Below are 18,288 nucleotides of genomic sequence, written 5' to 3'. Positions count from 1 at the left end.
CTTTTTGTTACTTCGTGCCGCCCCAGGGGGGCCCGCCCCACAGGTTGAGAACTGCTGCAGTACATAAAAGACAATTTGGTGAAAATAGTTCCGTACTGAAAAATAAAAATATTAGACACACTTTTTTTTGTGTAAATTTAACTTCAATTACTTTATCTTTTCGCTGATGCACAATGAAGCTGTCATTCTTATACTCATATTAATCACATGTGTAGTATAATATTAATTAGTATAGCATAGTATAGCACACTATAGTATAGCATAGTGGATACTGGATGGCAGATTGGTGAGTATGTTGGTGAAAACATGGACTTTTACTGTTATTAGACATGTTTTCTTTTCCAGATAGATAGATAGATAGATAGATAGATAGATAGATAGATAGATAGATAGATAGATAGATAGATAGATAGACCAACCTGAAGAACACTATATAATAGATAGATAGATAGATAGATAGATAGATAGATAGATAGATAGATAGATAGATAGATAGATAGATATGGCACTATATCATAGATAGATAGATAGATAGATAGATAGATAGATAGATAGATAGATAGATAGATAGATAGATAGATAGATAGATAGATAGATATGGCACTATATCATAGATAGATAGATAGATAGATAGATAGATAGATAGATAGATAGATAGATAGATAGATAGATAGATAGATAGATAGATATGGCACTATATCATAGATAGATAGATAGATAGATAGATAGATAGATAGATAGATAGATAGATAGATAGATAGATAGATAGATAGATAGATAGATAGATAGATAGATAGATAGATATGGCACTATATCATAGATAGATAGATAGATAGATAGATAGATAGATAGATAGATAGATAGATAGATAGATAGATAGATAGATAGATAGATAGATAGATAGATATGGCACTATATCATAGATAGATAGATAGATAGATAGATAGATAGATAGATAGATAAGGCACTATATCATAGATAGATAGATAGATAGATAGATAGATAGATAGATAGATAGATAGATAGATAGATAGATAGATAGATAGATGAAACACTTAAAACATGTCATTAACTTAAAAATTCCAAGCTGTTTACAGTAATCCCTCCTCCATCGCGGGGGTTGCGTTCCAGAGCCACCCGCGAAATAAGAAAATCCGCGAAGTAGAAACCATATGTTTATATGGTTATTTTTATATTGTCATGCTTGGGTCACAGATTTGCGCAGAAACACAGGAGGTTGTAGAGAGACATTTGTCTCTTTTTCAAAAGTTTAAACTGTGCTCCATGACAAGACAGAGATGACAGTTCCGTCTCACAATTAAAAGAATGCAAACATATCTTCCTCTTCAAAGGAGTGCTCGTCAGGAGCACAGAATGTCAGAGAGATAGAGAAAAGCAAACAAATCAATAGGGCTGTTTGGCTTTTAAGTAAGCGAAGCACCGCGGCACAAAGCTGTTGAAGGCGGCAGCTCACACCCCCTCCGTCAGGAGCAGAGAGAGAGATAGAGAGAGAGAGAGAAAAACAAACAAGCAAAAATCAATACGTGCCCTTCGAGCTTTTAAGTATGCAAAGCACCGTGCAGCATGTCGCTTCACAAAACAGCTGCACAGAAGGTAGCAACGTGAAGATAATCTTTCAGCATTTTTAGACGGAGTGTCCGTATCGTCTAGGTGTGCGAACAGCCCCCCTGCTCAATCCCCCTACGTCAGGGTCAGAGAAAGTCAGCGCAAGAGAGAGAGAAAAGTAAGCCGGGTAGCTTCTCAGCCATCTGCCAATAGCGTCCCTTGTATGAAATCAACTGGGCAAACCAACTGAGGAAGCATGTACCAGAAATTAAAAGACCCATTGTCCGCAGAAATCCGCGAACCAGCAAAAAATCTGCGATATATATTTAAATATGCTTACATATAAAATCTGCGATAGAGTGAAGCCGCGAAAGGCGAAGCGCGATATAGCGAGGGATTACTGTATACACACCGATTGTTTATAAAAATTGGCATAGTACAGGGTGGTCCATATCTATAGGGACCACCCTATATTTACCACTGTAATATGTTAAATTTACCTCAGTACACACGGTCACACATTAAACCCAGTGTGTAAAAATACAATTATCTATGGTACAAGAACACATGCTAGGTATAAGGCACACTGCAAGAGATGTGTGTTTCAGTTTTATCATAAATAAATGAATTAACAGTTTTATTTGAAATGTATATTCATTTTTAAGACACCCTTTACAAATAAATTTAGTCTACAATAGAAAAATCAGCTTAAAAAATGGATGATTGTACAGTTACACTATATATACCAAACTGAAATCAATGTATCTTATATTGTTCATAATTTACAGCTATCATATTGCATTAATAATTAAAGACACAGTCAGTAATGATCCTTAAATAAAAATAATATAAGCACCTCAGTTTATTACGTTTAATTAAGAGTCTTAACTAATGTAAAGAGTGAATTAAAAAGCAGTAACATAGTTTAACTGTATAAATCAAAAATATAGATGAAAATTTTAAATTATAACATGGCAGAATAATGTATTTGAGTGGAGTAAAAATAATACATTAATCACTTTAATGTAACTACTTATATCACAACTGCATCTAAATTTGAATAGCAAAATGTAAAATCTCTAAACCTTAATTTCTGAATGAAGGTGGTTTCAGCAAATACTATTCAATGCTTATCTACCTAGCAGAAAAAAAGACATTTATTTATTTATTTAACAATTTATTCTACCTCTGGTAGCTAAACAATTGTAATTAAAAACAAACCTTTTCATTTAGAAGGTTGAGTAACAATAAGAAGCAAGGAATAACTTTGGGATTTTAAAGGCATTTAATTCAGGCCCAGATGTTCACTTGTGAAGTTTAATGTTCACAGTTGGAATGGCCTTTAGTTAAATCATAGTATAAAATACATTGAAAAGGAATTCAATGCAAAGGATGTAGATTAGAATATTAGAATTAAAAAAACATGAGTATTTTAGCTAATGAGTATCCATTTCACAGTTTGGCTTAGTTATGATGAAAAGTCATGTACTGCGGCAAGACAGGGCAATTTACAGCGTAGTCTTGGTAAACACAATGTTAGAAACAATCTAAAAATGTGGAGAATGCACACAACAGAAAATTATTTCACGATTATAACTCATGTCATGTTCCAAGAAAGAACTTATCATGTAGAAGGAGACCATGAAAACACTGTTATTGCTAAAAATATTGGTCACCACTTTGTTAGGGAAAGAAAGGCTGTAAAGAAAGGGCTGAGCAAAGAAGAAAACATTTTTAAATGAAATAATCTTAAGCATATGAAAGTCTGTTTGGTTGAGTCAGTCAAGTACTTTTTTATTTAGTGTTTTTCAGAGCAAGTTCTATCATTGTGAACTTTAAAACGTATAACATATTGTGACAATTAGAAAGGAAACAGTAAAGGACTCAAAAGTGAATTCAATTCATCTTTTGTCTTAAAAATAAAGTAAATTAAACAACATTTACATAAATAATTAAAGTGTTCACCTATTCATTTTTTGAAGCCTACTTATATTCTGCTCAATGTTATAGAATCATCAAATATATACATTATTTGCTGTTTCTACAGCATCCTTGGCTTTAGGGCAAAATGCCTATTACCAGCTCTTTACACAGGATTTGCTGCATAGTATCAAAAAAGCCGACATATTTTGATTTGGCATTAATTTGAAATCTGTATAGGAAATCGAGTTTATTAGCTTACTTGCAGAAAAGAAAATGAGCCACAGCTTTTACTATCAGGTTAGCTGTTGAAAAGACATCAAGATTTTCCTTGAAGAGCTGGAACTAGCATTTCTTATAGCCTGTGATGCCCACTAGCTATTCAGAAGTGATCTTTTCCCATATGGTACAATTTTGAAAATATAATTTTTCAAAATCAATTTTATATGACTTGTTGTGTGGAGATTTTTGCAATGTTTATATATATATATATATATATATGCTCTTTTAATATGCAAGAGAGATATTTTTAATATATATAAAATGGCATACAGCTGACTTATACCAATCCATTAACACACTAATAAATATTATTTCTCCAAAATGCATCTTTGTTATTCAAAACATTGAAATCCTGCATTAACTGGAATCCATTCAGTCAGAAGTGTGTACATAGAAAGTGAGATATTAAGCTAGTTGTTCGTAGATAACGTTTGAATATTGTGTTCACTAGATCCAAACAGGAGTATAGGAAACATACTGGCCAAATCAGCATTTACAAATGAAATAAATGAAGCCACCTTAACTACTTAGCAGACTTCTGGCTGCAGATTACACATCATTGCATCAACAACTGCAGCCAGAAAGGGTAGAGTTCAGTTAATAATACTTTCTGATGATTTTTTACTAGGAATGAGTATTATATGCAAGTAGATGTATCCATAAAGAATAATTTATTATTATATATAAATGTCACTTTGCACTGTGAGGAAAGAAAGAAAGTTCATTTTGCACCTAACTAATTTAATCTAGGCAGCAGGTTGCAAACTTTAGTTTTCTTTGTATCCTCATGCCATTTGACTTCATTCATTTCACTTGATTTCATATCTTACTCACAAAGACACATGCGTCCCGTCATCACCGCTGACATATGGTTTCATAAAACCAGTGAAACTGGACCTTTAGAGAACTCAAAGCAATGAAAGACAAGCTTGTTTTCAGTTAAGGGCTGCCTGATTTTTTTCCTCATCTGTTTATATGACATGGCATTAATTATATATACCAGTTCAGCATATCTGCTGATTTTATATGTTTCTGTCTTTAATGGATATTTGTTTAGCAGCAGAAAAATAGCTATACATTACTGTACCATTAAAACTAAAACAGCAAGGGATGGACCCTAAATCAAACAAAACAAAAAACAAATCCAACCAGCATATAAATATATATAAAAATCATATCTGCTGATTTTATATGTTTCTGTCTTTAATGGATATTTGTTTAGCAGCAGTAAAATAGCTATACATTACTGTACCATTAAAACTAAAACAGCAAGGGATGGACCCTAAATCAAACAAAACAAAAAACAAATCCACAATCCAAAGCCGAAGTAAACAAGACAAACAGAACTCCTAACGGTAACCAGTGGTTAAGGTAAGCAAAGAATACACGGCCTGTAATAAGTGAGCAAAATGAAGATGAGTGGGTGAAGACCTGCCCAGCTGAACAAAGTAAATGAAAACAAGGAACTCATTCAACCAAAATAAACAGTCAGCATTTTAAATTGGGGTGGGGTTGGGTAAGAAGGTCAAGCCCTTAAAATTGGTGAGCCGTTATAGTTACATAAAATTCACCTATAGATACGGATAAAGCAACTAAACACAACAAAATGAGTGGTTAGAGAATGACTAGATGAATATTACCAAAAACAAGAAACAACATTGTCCATGTAGTTTGGCAATCTACTACTATTTAAAGAAAAATTACTCTTAAAACAAAAGTTTGATATCTGAGGGGTGTGTTAAGAGGATCAAATGTTAAGTATGAATTTGGCTTTTTAAATACTATTTATAATCCCCTTATTTTGGATCAGCTAGGCATAATAAAGCATCTTCCGAAAAAGAGTAATTGTTGAGTCTGAAAAAGGCAAAGCAGGATTCTGCATAGAACACCGTCGCATTGAGCTTGATCCTCATGGCAGAATAACAAGCCATTACTATTGTTAGTGCCCAAGTTCACTATTAAATAACAAGATTAATTTACCTGGCACAGATGCACTGATTCCTCAGACTCGCAGCCGTACCGTTAAAGAAGCACTGAAAAGCAGAGGAGCACTCAAAGTGAAACCACGACTTCACCCTCCCTTTACTTCTTACCACGGGCTCTCGTGCATCTGAGCCCACGAAGGGAAGATGAAAGCAAAATTCATGATTCATATAAAACAAAATTCTAAATTAAACTCAAAGAGAAAAGTCAAGAGCTGGTAAAACGTGTTCATATGTTTCCTCTACAGCCTCCAGCAAACGACTTCGACATTCACTTTGTTGAGACCCACACATGGTGAAAACAAAACTCATCACTTGAATTTTCCTCTTACCTGATTTGCATAAATTCAGTGAGTCACAGTCTCTCTCTCTCTCTCAACTAGCAGTAGACCAGGCACAGCTGTATCCCCAAAACTATGACATCCCAATACCCACTGCAAGGGTTAAGCAGAAATTAATTTACAGTACATTTAGGCAAATCAGCATGCAGTCTACAGAATATTTCAGTGGTGCAATAGCAAAACTAAACTAGCATAAGTTTAAACAGAATTGTCCTTTAGAGAACAACTGCATGTGTTTCTTGGTAGGATTTTCATTGTGAAACAAGAAACTCTACAATGCATCAATCTTCAACTTTACTGCAGCTCAACTTTCTGAATAAAGTGTATGAGCAGCTAGAATCACGCATATGTCTAGTACCAAGAACTGTGTTCATGGGCTAGGCTCAAAATGGAGGAAATGAAGAGACAAATTGATTTCAGCAATTTTGCCACATCTCTGTTGAAGCTGAAAAACCTGAAATTAGCAATTGCAAACAAGTGCATTGTTCTGACTGTCTCCAATTGCTGGATGGAAAAGTGGAATAAGTAAGTGCTCCTTAGCTTTGTCTATAACCCAATCAGGAAAACTTTTAACTAATAAATATTGCTATAACTGTAAGTAATTAGTGCTTGGAACTTGACAGAAACCCTCCTGGCATACATGATATACCACAACGTTTTTAAAGTTCTTCATACTGAGGAGGTATGGAGGTGCATAGGAGAAGGGATTGGGGAAATGAAAAATGACATGAAGAGGGCTTTATCTGGTTATGAAGACAAGAATAACAATTCATTCTGTGTTACTGATGTCATTCAATTATTTTACACCTGCTTATTATGATTAAAATGGGATAGAAGCCCAACAGCGGGATCTTAAGTCTCAAAGTTTATCAGCTTGCAATTTTTACTTATTCAAATATGATCTTCACTGCTGTAGGAAATTGTTCCAAGCACCAATGAAGCATTTTTATAGTTCCTATTGTTTTTGTCCTTGTAACTGACTCTATATTGAGCAGCTAACATTAATCCCATATATAGTACACAACTGAAAAACTACATTTTACTCCTAAAGTAAACACTTGAAATCCAATGTATAATCCATCAATGTATTTTCCAAACACACTTATTTCTCTGATAGAGTTATGGAGACCTTTAACTTAAAATGCAAAGTAATAACCAACCCCAAATCGCAGAATAAACTCCGCTAAGTTGACAATCATCCGTACATTTCCATGGTGTCGTAAGAAGGTAGACAAAAAAACAAGTGGACATAATCAGAAATTGCAACTTTCAGAACAATGGTAAGTGATGTGTGAACCCAAGTAGTAACATCTGTGCAAGTCACAATTTATAACGTACAATCATTCATTTTATGGACCCACATATTCCAATGTGGAGCCATGGACGCTCGGAGCTAATTCTAACCCTTGATAGGATACAGGGTCCTATTTTAAAATGGAGTTGCCAATTCAGAAAACTGATGATTTCAGCGAAAACTCACGTAAGCACTGGGCTAAAATGCATACTACACAGTACACACATATAAAGTGATCAGGATTTGAAATACATACAGTACATATAACCATAAATAAACAATAACTCATTAAAGGTATTAATATATGACATAGCAGAACATTTAAACGTGTATTCTTTATGGAAAAGTTTATTAGACCAGAACTAACAAGTCTAATATTTTTCTGTGGCACTACAAAACATATTGTAACCAGGTTTACAGATGTGGAACAGTGGAAAAAGCAAACAGCAGGGTAGTAAAATAAGTATTTGTGAAATAGACAACACCATAGGCAATATATGTCACAACTGGCAAAGTAAGCCAAACCCTACTTCTATCTTCTAATCAACTTAATCAATACTAGAAACACCTCCCGTCCTCCCAAGATCAAGGTTCCAGTCTCAGTGTTTCACGAGTACATGTAGGTTGCAACACCACATTTGCGTGATGCTTAGCGTTCTTCTTCTTTTTCCTATACTCTGCGTCTGCATTTTGCTGCACACCCACCAGATGTCGCTACTCTTCCTTTGCTTTCCGCAACGTCACCTTCTCTATCAGTTTCAGGTTCCCTATGCAGTTGCTGTAGGAAAGATGTGAACCCTTATAGCTTTGTGGAGGTTGTCGCTAGTCACATTTTTTGCTTCACCAATGCTATCATATCATAAGCTTTTGATTAAGACCAAGATAAAGGTTTTAGCTCCAGTGATTCACTAGTGATCACGAGACGGACAGATGCATCAGTTGGCATTTTATATTTTGTATAAATCTAACGGAAACTGTCACATGTATACTTTACAGATATGACAATAAGACAATTCCTATGATGGAACATATTTTCCTTTTGATTATTACAGCCTAGTTACAAAAAAAAAACCCAGAATTCAATATTACACCTGCTCAGGCATGTTAGAAACAGTGTGGCTTACATATCTTCTCACAGTTTCTAAAGGATGTGTGACATGGTTAGTGTTCTGTGCCTGGTTGTTGTCTGTGTGGAGTTAGGATGCTTTCTATCTGTCTTCATTGATTTTCCACACAGTGCTTCAATTTTTCTGTCACACCTGAAAGTTGTGCGTGTTTGCTTAATGGTCCATTTTTACTTGACCTCATATGGGTGTGGGTGTGTGCGAAGCACTTGGATAAAGCAGGTATGAAAATGTTACTTTCCAAAGATGTCTACAAAGATTTACTTGTAATCATTCTTTTTATAATGAGAAAATAAAATGCTAGAGAATGCATACAAAGATTTTTCCCAAACATTACTGATTAAATAACTACTGTATATATTGTAGGGCAGCACGATGGCACAGTGGTAGCGCTGCTGCCTCGCATTTAGGAGACCCGGGTTCGCTTCCCGGGTCCTCCCTGTGTGGAGTTTGCATGTTCTCCCCGTGTCTGTATGGGTTTCCTCCAGGCGCTCCGGTTTCCTCCCACAGTCCAAAGACATGCAGGTTAGGTGGATTGGCGATTCTAAATTGGCCCTAGTGTGTGCTTGGTGTGTTTGTGTGTGTCCTGCGGTGGGTTGGCACCCTGCGCCGGGATTGGTTCCTGCCTTATGCCCTGTGTTGGCTGGGATTGGCTCCAGCAGAACCCCGTGACCCTGTGTTCGGATTCAGCGGGTTGGAAAATGAATGGATGTATATATTGTATTCAAAATGTAACAGTATCTGGTGCCATTCAGTGCAAATCCAAGTGAGATGTTGGTTTTCATTCAAGCCAAGTGGTTGCTCCTCTACATTTTTTCTTTGTTTTAAACAATTCCAGATGGAATACCTATTCTTACTGATTATTAGGTTATTTTTGTTATACTGTTAGTTAGCAAACTACTTTTGTTCATCTGTAAGAAATTGTAACACCATTTATTTCACATATGGTTTTGTGATGTATAATTTTACCTGAAAGTGGACAAAACAAACTTCACCCAATGAAAATTGGCTCAGCTCCGCGACAAAGCGTGGCAGCCTTTCTTGGCTTCCGCTTCAACCTCTAGACCAAATTTGGATGCTAAATATTTTTCTTCTGCTTATCACTTCCTAACTTGTTATCCATCAGCAAGAAGGAGAAGGATCTGGTATATCAAAAAGGGTATATACAGGTACATAAATGTGTGATCCAATTTTAAAATTCAACAAAGACATAAAAAATAATAATCAAACCTGCCTTCAGTTATAAACATGTTGATTAGCTTTTGCTCTAAGGAAAAAAAAAACTTGGCCTAGTTGTCATTATAAACTTGTAGAAGACATCTGTCAATTCTTTTTGCTCATTTCAGTTTTATCTTTCATTTTCATTGCCTAGATTGTTAATAGTTTGCTCCCTTAATTACACTATGTCTAAATAATAGTTTTTGTGTTTTAAGCAAGCTATTAACATCATTACAGGAAAAAAAATCATAGAAGCACCTTATACAGTGCAGTGCCATCTCCTCAACTGCATATGTTTGAGATATACAACTATTACATTTTACTGTCTCAAATTGTTATCTACCTAGACACCGCAAATAGAGAATGTTCACCCTATGATACTGCTTCAGTCCAACAGATGGAAGTTACTTTGATTAATGGATGAATAAGTGAATGTTACTAGAACCGGGCAGCAATGTTGTTCATATTGTGAATAATGGTGTACACTGTACTTTATGACAATGCCAAAGTAAAGAGCTCACAGACAAGCTTACCCATATGAAGCCATGAGAAGAATGACACATTAAAAAAACGGGTCATGCTTTCAGCCAAGCATGTGATTACCTTTTCTTTACTGATGTCTGTGGTTCTGTTTATGTGCAATTACAGCGGAGTCTCGCTTATCCGACATAAACGGGCCAGCAGAATTTCGGATAAGCGAAAATGTCGGATAATGGGAGGTGTTAAGAAAAAGCCTATTAAACGTCAAACTATGTTATAATTTTACACATTACGAACCTAATAATCATATTTTACAACAAAACAACAGAAAAAATTAAGTGGAAAAAATGAACTTTGCAACAAAAAATAGACTACGCTCACACTCGCAACTTGCAGTTCTTGTTGGCGATTGATGCGTTTTTTTGTTTTTTTTTGGCGGTGGGACGTTGGATAATACGGAGTGTCGGATAAGCGAGACTCTACTGTATTACTGATTCTATCTAATAGTATTCTTTTTCCAAAATCACCATGTCAAGAAATTTATTGTTTTATACATATTAATGAAAAAATAAGTAATCGGTTTTAAAATTTAAAGCATGTACTGGTTTCATATCTTTCAATTTAGTTGATGACATTTTCTTTCTTAGCCTTAGCACAGACATAGCTATCACAATGTGAAGTGGTACAAAATTATAAATAACCAGTACTCTGATGTAAACTTTGATTTACATTTATACTCATTATACACTCATTATACACAAAAGTATTTAGCACTTAAGCAAATATGTATATATCTTGATGTTGCATCCTATATGGAACAAAAAGTATGATTTAAACAGCTGCAGCAAAAGCAGCAAGAGGGCAGAGAAGGCATAAAGCCAGGAACAATTATTAAACTTCCATTCAGCTACTGATTTACTAGTCACCAGTGTGAGAGGTTATTAATAATTGTACACATTTTTAAATGGATATACATTTTGAAATACAAAGGCCTAAGGCCTGAACAAAGTTAGAAACAAAGCAATGCATACCAGCACAATGCCCACTGCTCACTCAAGGCCTAATGTTCCCTGTTGGCCTTCTCGGCTGACTAGCCACTGGATCCCTACAGAAGCAAACCACCGGGGTCACCTGAAAGGGTCTATGTAAATCAGAATAGACAACATTGGTTTTCCTGCTTCTGCATTCAGCAAAAGTGGACGGAGTCTGTTCTTCTGATAATTGAGTGCTGCTTTCTGTACATTTAGCCACCATTTTCTTTTAGGAGACATAAACCAAAATTAAAAGTAACAGGCTAGGTGCAATTTTATACTATACAGCTTGAATCTTATTTTGTTGGGTGAAAAAAAAAAGAGAGATCATTGTTTAATAAAAAGGTTACGTGTAAAATGACAATTTCTTAAGCGGTGTGTACCCCCTGGTGAATACAAACAGTTAATATGAAAAGCCTTTCTCTCATGTAAGTTATTTACTCGTAAAAAACACAAATTAAAAGATCACAAAAGAATGAACCCTAAATGATATCCTACTTTGCAATTTGCCAAGTTAAGCCATAATATGGTTCTTCATTTATAGGTGAAAAAAAAGGCCAAGGCATAACAAGGCACATACATAAAACATCAAAACATCCTTATGTATGATGTCCTGGTATAGATGTCGATGATGACAGTCTGTGACCCTCTCAAGAATTTACATCAAAAAAAGGAGAACTATACAATATTTCTGTTTGTTGTGCAAAGATAAATGTTTGCAAACAATCTGGAAAGACTATAAAATATACCCTTCAACCAAGAAAAAGTGCATTGCCAAAAGTTAAATAAAATTAGATACACATTTTAAGAATAGTAAAGATACAGTACAGTAGAATAAAGGTCCTGAACATACATGATACAATGAGAGAACGAGCCCAGATGATATACGAGTAAAAATCTTTTTGGATATTTTATTAGTACTAGGGTGTTGTACCGTGTTAGCCATTATGAATGTAGAGAAAAGCCAAGCAAAATGACACCTTTTATTGGCTAACTAGAAAGATTACAATATGCAAGCTTTCGAGGCAACTCAGGCCCCTTCTTCAGGCAAGATGTAACATGTAGATGATTACATCTTGCCTGAAGAAGGGGCCTGAGTTGCCTCGAAAGCTTGCATATTGTAATCTTTCTAGTTAGCCAATAAAAGGTGTCAGTTTGCTTGGTTTTTCTGGATATTTTATACAACTCATAGAAACGTCCTCTTGACTCTGTGACAATCTGGAACTGTCATGTGTAAACAAATTTGCCCTAGATGATAAATAGATCATTCTCAAAAGTGCAAATAAGTCAAATCCACTAAAATACGAAACTAATGTATCTCTACTATATAGTAAAAATGGTAGTGACTTGAGGTTCACGTGTGAAATTCACTACAGTTTAGCGGGTCATCTCTCTTTTTATGTTACTGGAGCAGACACATACTGTATGAATATGAATATAGCTCACAGAAAGAAAAATGTGTGCCTCCATTACTTGGGTAGTCATCATCAGCTATGAATTCAATTCATGATGCTCGGTTTGGCATGAGAGAACTTTGGCTTTTTAAAAAATATTCTATGATCAGTGTATTTTGGATTCCTTACATAAAACTGTCACTTTTAATCACTTTGCAAGAATGCTTATTTAAATAGCAGAGTTCTTTTTCTGAGTCTAAGACATACAACAGTATCTTACTTACAGAGAAATTCATTCAGTTGAGTTGTTCTATTGATATGATCACTAGCTTACTTCATTTTAAACATTACTTAAAGCAGTCACTTGAAGATGGCCATATGAACAAATGCAAACACCACAGAATTGCTTGTTACGCTTATAGCCTGCTCATTTCTAATAGAAGGCTGTAAAGTTTATTTCAATTTTAATTCATTTTATAAACTACCCTTCACCACAGACTTGTTCAGTTTGTAGAATCTTGAGGAACAAGTGAATTTCAATAAAGCAGAAATAGGAACAAACACAGAGAACAAGTATATATATATATATATATATATATTTCTAAGAAAAGAAATTCATACACTCTTCTGAAGAATGGAAATCAGAAAATACATTCCTCAGCTTAAAAAAAGCAGCAGTGTTAACCAGTAGACCACCATCACATCCAAGAAAATCTTAATTAATCTTTACTTTATACTGCAGGGGTGTCCAACCCGGACAGAAGGCTACAATAGCTGCAGGTTTTTCTTCCTGACACTTTCTTCATCAGTGATGAATTTCTGCTGTTTTCTTCCCTTTGTTTTAATAACCTTCTTTTTTTAACACTTGGTTATCTGAATGGCTTTATTTTTACTTAAATGGCAGCCAAACAGAAATGAGATCTGAAGTGAGCCAACAGATGTCCAGCTAACTTTGGGACTCAATCTCCAAACAATTTCTTAAGTAGAAGCAGACTCTTATTGTTAATTAAACCAATTATTTTAATTCCATGGCTTGCTGATGCTCTCATTTTGCTCCAGCAGGCATTTCTAAATCTGTTGATTTTCTTTTTAAGAGTACCATCAAAATGTTTTTCTGACCTGAGCAGATCAATATTACTGAGACCATCACCTTTCTTTATTCTGTCTTATCAGCAGATTTCTAGGGGGAAAATGAATTAGATTAGATACTCACTACTAAACATTTTGTTTATGATATTTTACTCTCCTTTCCTATCACTTAACAGTTTTTCCTTTAATTCCTCCCACAGTCCCTTTGACTTTGGTGGTTTGGTTTTTCTATAATATTTAACTTTTCCTTTATTTGATTTCTTGCTAAGTATTCAGTGTTCCTTGTGAGCTGTACTATACAAAATAAAATACATAATATGTTTCAGCAATCTTTATTCCTCCTCCTGACTGCTTCACACCTATTATTCATTATGTTAATGGCTCTTTGCCACAATGCCTTCTAAATCATCCCGTTCTACCAACAGATACAGTGCCAGCCACCCTTTTCCTAGTTCAATTTTTTTGATGCTCTTGCTTGAGTCTGATCACTGAGATCTCCAATTTGCCTTAAGCGCTATCCTTTCTTTGTGCATAGATAGATAGATAGATAGATAGATAGATAGATAGATAGATAGATAGATAGATAGATAGATAGATAGATAGATAGATAGATAGATAGATAGATAGATAGATAGATAGATAGATAGATAGATAGATAGATAGATACTTTATTAATCCCAAGGGGAAATTCACATACTCCAGCAGCAGCATACTGATAAGGAACCAATATTAAATTAAAGAGTGATAAAAAATGCAGGTAAAAAAAAACAGATGCCAATGTCTCAAAATTTAGTGTCCAGGGTTGAATGCAGTGCCCTTCTTTGAGGAGTTTTCATTTTATTCCTACTGCCGTAGGTAAAAAAATAAGACCAGTAGCATTTTTTGGTACACTTCTTCTATATAATTTGTTAGCAGAAAGTTCTCAGCATTAGGGTGTCAGGGACAGGATGTGCAGCTTTCCTCATAATGGCCATCATTTTTGTCTTTATTCTCTCCTTCGCTACTAGACCTAGGGGAGTACCATTCCCAAGATTGCCTTTTTATTAGCTTGTTAATTCATTGGGTCTTTCATGAAGTGATGTTACCAGCCCAGCACACCAAGTTTAGAAAATCATACTGGCCATGACAGATTTATAGATGGGAAGGATGCACTACATACATTAATGAAGCAGACAAAAGAGTCTGTTCTGCCCTTTATTATATAATTCCGCTGTGTTATGAGACCAGTCCAGCCTATCACTGATATGGACCCCCAAGTACTTATAGAAGTACACCGCCTCCACTTCTACTCCATGAATAGTGAAGGCTCTTTGGTATGATTAAAGTCAATAACCAGTTCCTTGGATTTGCTGATTTTAGGTTGCAAACAATTCTCTTTGCACTAAGAAACAAAAGGGATGACTGGATGTTATGGAGGACAATAAAGAAATCAAAAAACATGATCCTCACAGTATTGCTAGCTTTGTCCAGGTGGAGCAGGTAGACAACTGCATCTTCCACTTTGTCTGTTTGGCAGACTTTATTGGGTCCAGGTGATCTTTCACACGAGGACTCTTACAGTCTAAGACGATCCTCTAAAAGGTCTTCATGAGTGCCACTGTTCTGTAGTCAACAGGTGAAGAAGCGACTTCCTTCTGTGGAACTGTCACAATGCCAGATTTTCCACAGAAGCACCACTTTTTGTAGCCTTAGTGACAGACAGAACAGGTAACCCAGGAGCAAAGGCCTTAAGAACTCAAGGACTGACTCCATCTGGTCGCACGGCTTTTCCTTTGTGTAGCCTCCTCATTTGTCTGCTCACTTGGTCATAGGTTATGAACAGCCCATATGGTCAGAGGTGGAAACATCATTGGCCATACCACTTGAAGCGGTAAGAGTTGTTGATGTTGTAGGGCAATGTGATTATTCCTAGTCCATGCTAAACATTCTTCATGTTATTCAAAGTGAGTTTGTTTTCCACTTTAGCTCTGTAAGCTTCCTTTTCTTCACTCAGCTTTTTCTTCAGCACTCACTGTACACCTTTTAGAACTCCTTTGTCAACAGATTTGAACTCTTTCTTATTCTCATTCAGGATATATTTCAGCTCCTTAGTAATCATCTGCTTGTTGTTTGGAAAGCAGCACAATGTTATAGAGGGTACAACAGTGTCAATACAGAGTTAATATAGTCTGTAACTGAGTCCTTCAATTTCATCCCCATGTGAGCCTATGCTGGACTAGTACCTCATCTAGGGTTGGCCTGACCCTTTGACTCTTAATTGAATTTAGTCGGTCTGAGAATGCTGTTGTTTCTATTATTTGGTTGAAAATATTGTGCAGTGCTTGGTACTTGTGCCTCATACCTCTGGAATCAAAGCCTAGTCTGTATTTTATAGACTGTTTGAACATACTCCATGTCTGCACTGGTTATTTAAATATTTGCATTGCTGTTCCTCGTTTAGTACACACCAAAGATGTGAAAATAAAGCTGACCTGTGAGGCTGAGCAGTGATGGAGTAATACCCTACCCAGGACCATCTTTTCCATTTTTTCAGCCTGCTCCCTAAGCTGCAAACTTAGTGTACCTTAGTCTTTTACACAATGAGGAGGACAGTCATGGACCTATCGTTGATGATTTTCTTAAGCGGAGTGGCCCTTCCAGAAAAATATATCTAAAAAACAAAGATACAACTGTGCATGTTTTATGTTCTCTCCTTCCCCACGTTCGGCAATAAAAAAGGGCAATCTCTAAAGATTTTAGAGTAATACAAACATTTTGGGACAATCATTGATAAAAGGGACAACCTTTGATTTCAAAGTAGAACAAATCAGTGAGAAAATCTTCAAGCAAATCTGTTGTTACTTTTGCTTTGATATGCTGGTTTAGGAATCTTAGTGTTAAGAGTTAATTAACAGTCAAATGTTTGGTCTTGGGCGGCACGGTGGCGCAGTGGGTAGCGCTGCTGCCTCGCAGTTGGGAGATCTGGGGACCTGGGTTCGCTTCCCGGGTCCTCCCTGCGTGGAGTTTGCATGTTCTCCCCGTGTCTGCGTGGGTTTCCTCCCACAGTCCAAAGACATGGTGGATTGGTGATTCTAAATTGACCTTGGTGTGTGGGTGTGTCCTGCGGTGGGTTGGCACCCTGCCCGGGATTGGTTCCTGCCTTGTGCCCTGTGTTGGCTGGGATTGGCTCCAGTGGACCCCCGTGACCCTGTGTTCGGATTCAGCGGGTTGGAAAATGGATGGATGGATGTTTGGTCTTCATCAGCCCTCTCTTATTTGGTTATATCACAAGAAAGTTAGGAAGAAGGCCAAACTGACCCTATTAGACTGAACCTATTCTGTTTCCAAAATTTCAACTGTTGCCATCAGGCTTCAGATTTAGATTCCTAACAGAATTAAGAACTCTTTCACAACAAATGCTAAAGCATTTCAAGTTCTCACGGAATTACAGTTACTGATGAACTTTAGTTTATACACATGTTACATGAAAGAATTCTACATTTATGTTCTGACTGTAAAAAGAGGATACCATTTTTTTGTTTGTTCGCTTATTTCATATATGTGCGGATTCTTCCTGAAACCAATTCTGCAGACTGAACATGACAGACTGTACCCTTTCTCTGATCATTGTTGCTGAACTTTAATCATTTGGCTGTACATAATCTCTGTTAAAAATATTCATTCATTTATTTTGGCAAAAATGTTGCCATTACTCAGTGCTTACAACTTACTTCTTTCTAAAAGATTCAAGACCAATGCAAACCACCTAAAGCACAGAGCAATAGCATGCCAGCTAAAGTGTAGATACAAAGGTATGCCAACAAGTGAGTAATGACAACTTGTTTGACTTGTTTAGAAACCATTAACAGATATTTAATATTGCTTTAATTAATTCATACTATTTATTTTAACAAAAGCACATTTGCCTTTAGGAGCAGGGGTTTCACAATATTTAAGACTGCTGCCGACCGACTTCAGGAACCCAGGTTCACATCCATGCCTAGTTGTTACCTATACATTCTTTCCAGATCCTCCGGTTTCATCCCACATGCTATGAATCTTATTTGGTGATTGTAAACTGGTTCAGGGTATGTGTGCGTACAAGTCTACATCATAATGGACTGGTATCCCTAATCTACTTTGATTACTGCTGCCACAACAGGTTTTGGCTGCTAATATTATGGTTTTAGACTATGCAGCCTCAGGAAATAGAAGAGTGTAGAAAAATGATGCATGGGCTTTGAGATTTACTTGTGCAGCCTGGCTCTGCTTTTCACATTTAAAATACCTGACATAAAATATAACATTTTAACGTTATCATATAACACTGCATGGCATTTGTTACTGCTTTGCTGTACATTAAAATGTACAATAAGCATAGATGTTATCAGTCTTAATACCTCGCAATTAAACCCCAGAATTGATTTTTTCAAATGTTACAGTAAATTCATTTCTGAATTTAAGTCCACTTATCTGCAGACTGTTCTTTACGTAAGCACAACTGAAAATTTACCAGAAATCAACACTGCATTACCAAAAGCTATGAAGTATTTACAACTTGTCACTCATGTCACAAGGGCATATGTGG

The 18,288-nt window shown here is 35.9% G+C and overlaps 1 protein-coding gene across 8 annotated transcripts in view; it reads right to left on the bottom strand.

Annotated features, from left to right (window-relative positions):
• Positions 1–18,288, bottom strand: part of pou2f2a (POU class 2 homeobox 2a) — a 173,811-nt gene that overhangs the window by 58,920 nt on the left and 96,603 nt on the right. Inside the window, exon 1 of one of the 8 annotated variants that reach the window (XM_028823435.2) lies at positions 5,749–5,953. The exons of the other annotated variants lie outside the window; for them this stretch is intronic. The gene's annotated coding sequence lies outside the window, so the exon portion shown is untranslated. Of the gene's footprint in view, positions 1–5,748; positions 5,954–18,288 lie in introns of those variants that run through there. 8 annotated transcript variants of the gene reach the window in all.

This window comes from Erpetoichthys calabaricus, chromosome 17 (genome assembly GCF_900747795.2).
Source record: "Erpetoichthys calabaricus chromosome 17, fErpCal1.3, whole genome shotgun sequence".
Taxonomy (NCBI): Eukaryota; Metazoa; Chordata; class Cladistia; order Polypteriformes; family Polypteridae; genus Erpetoichthys; species Erpetoichthys calabaricus.
Note: the sequence above shows the minus strand (reverse complement) of the source record. Positions and strands in the feature narration are given on the sequence as shown.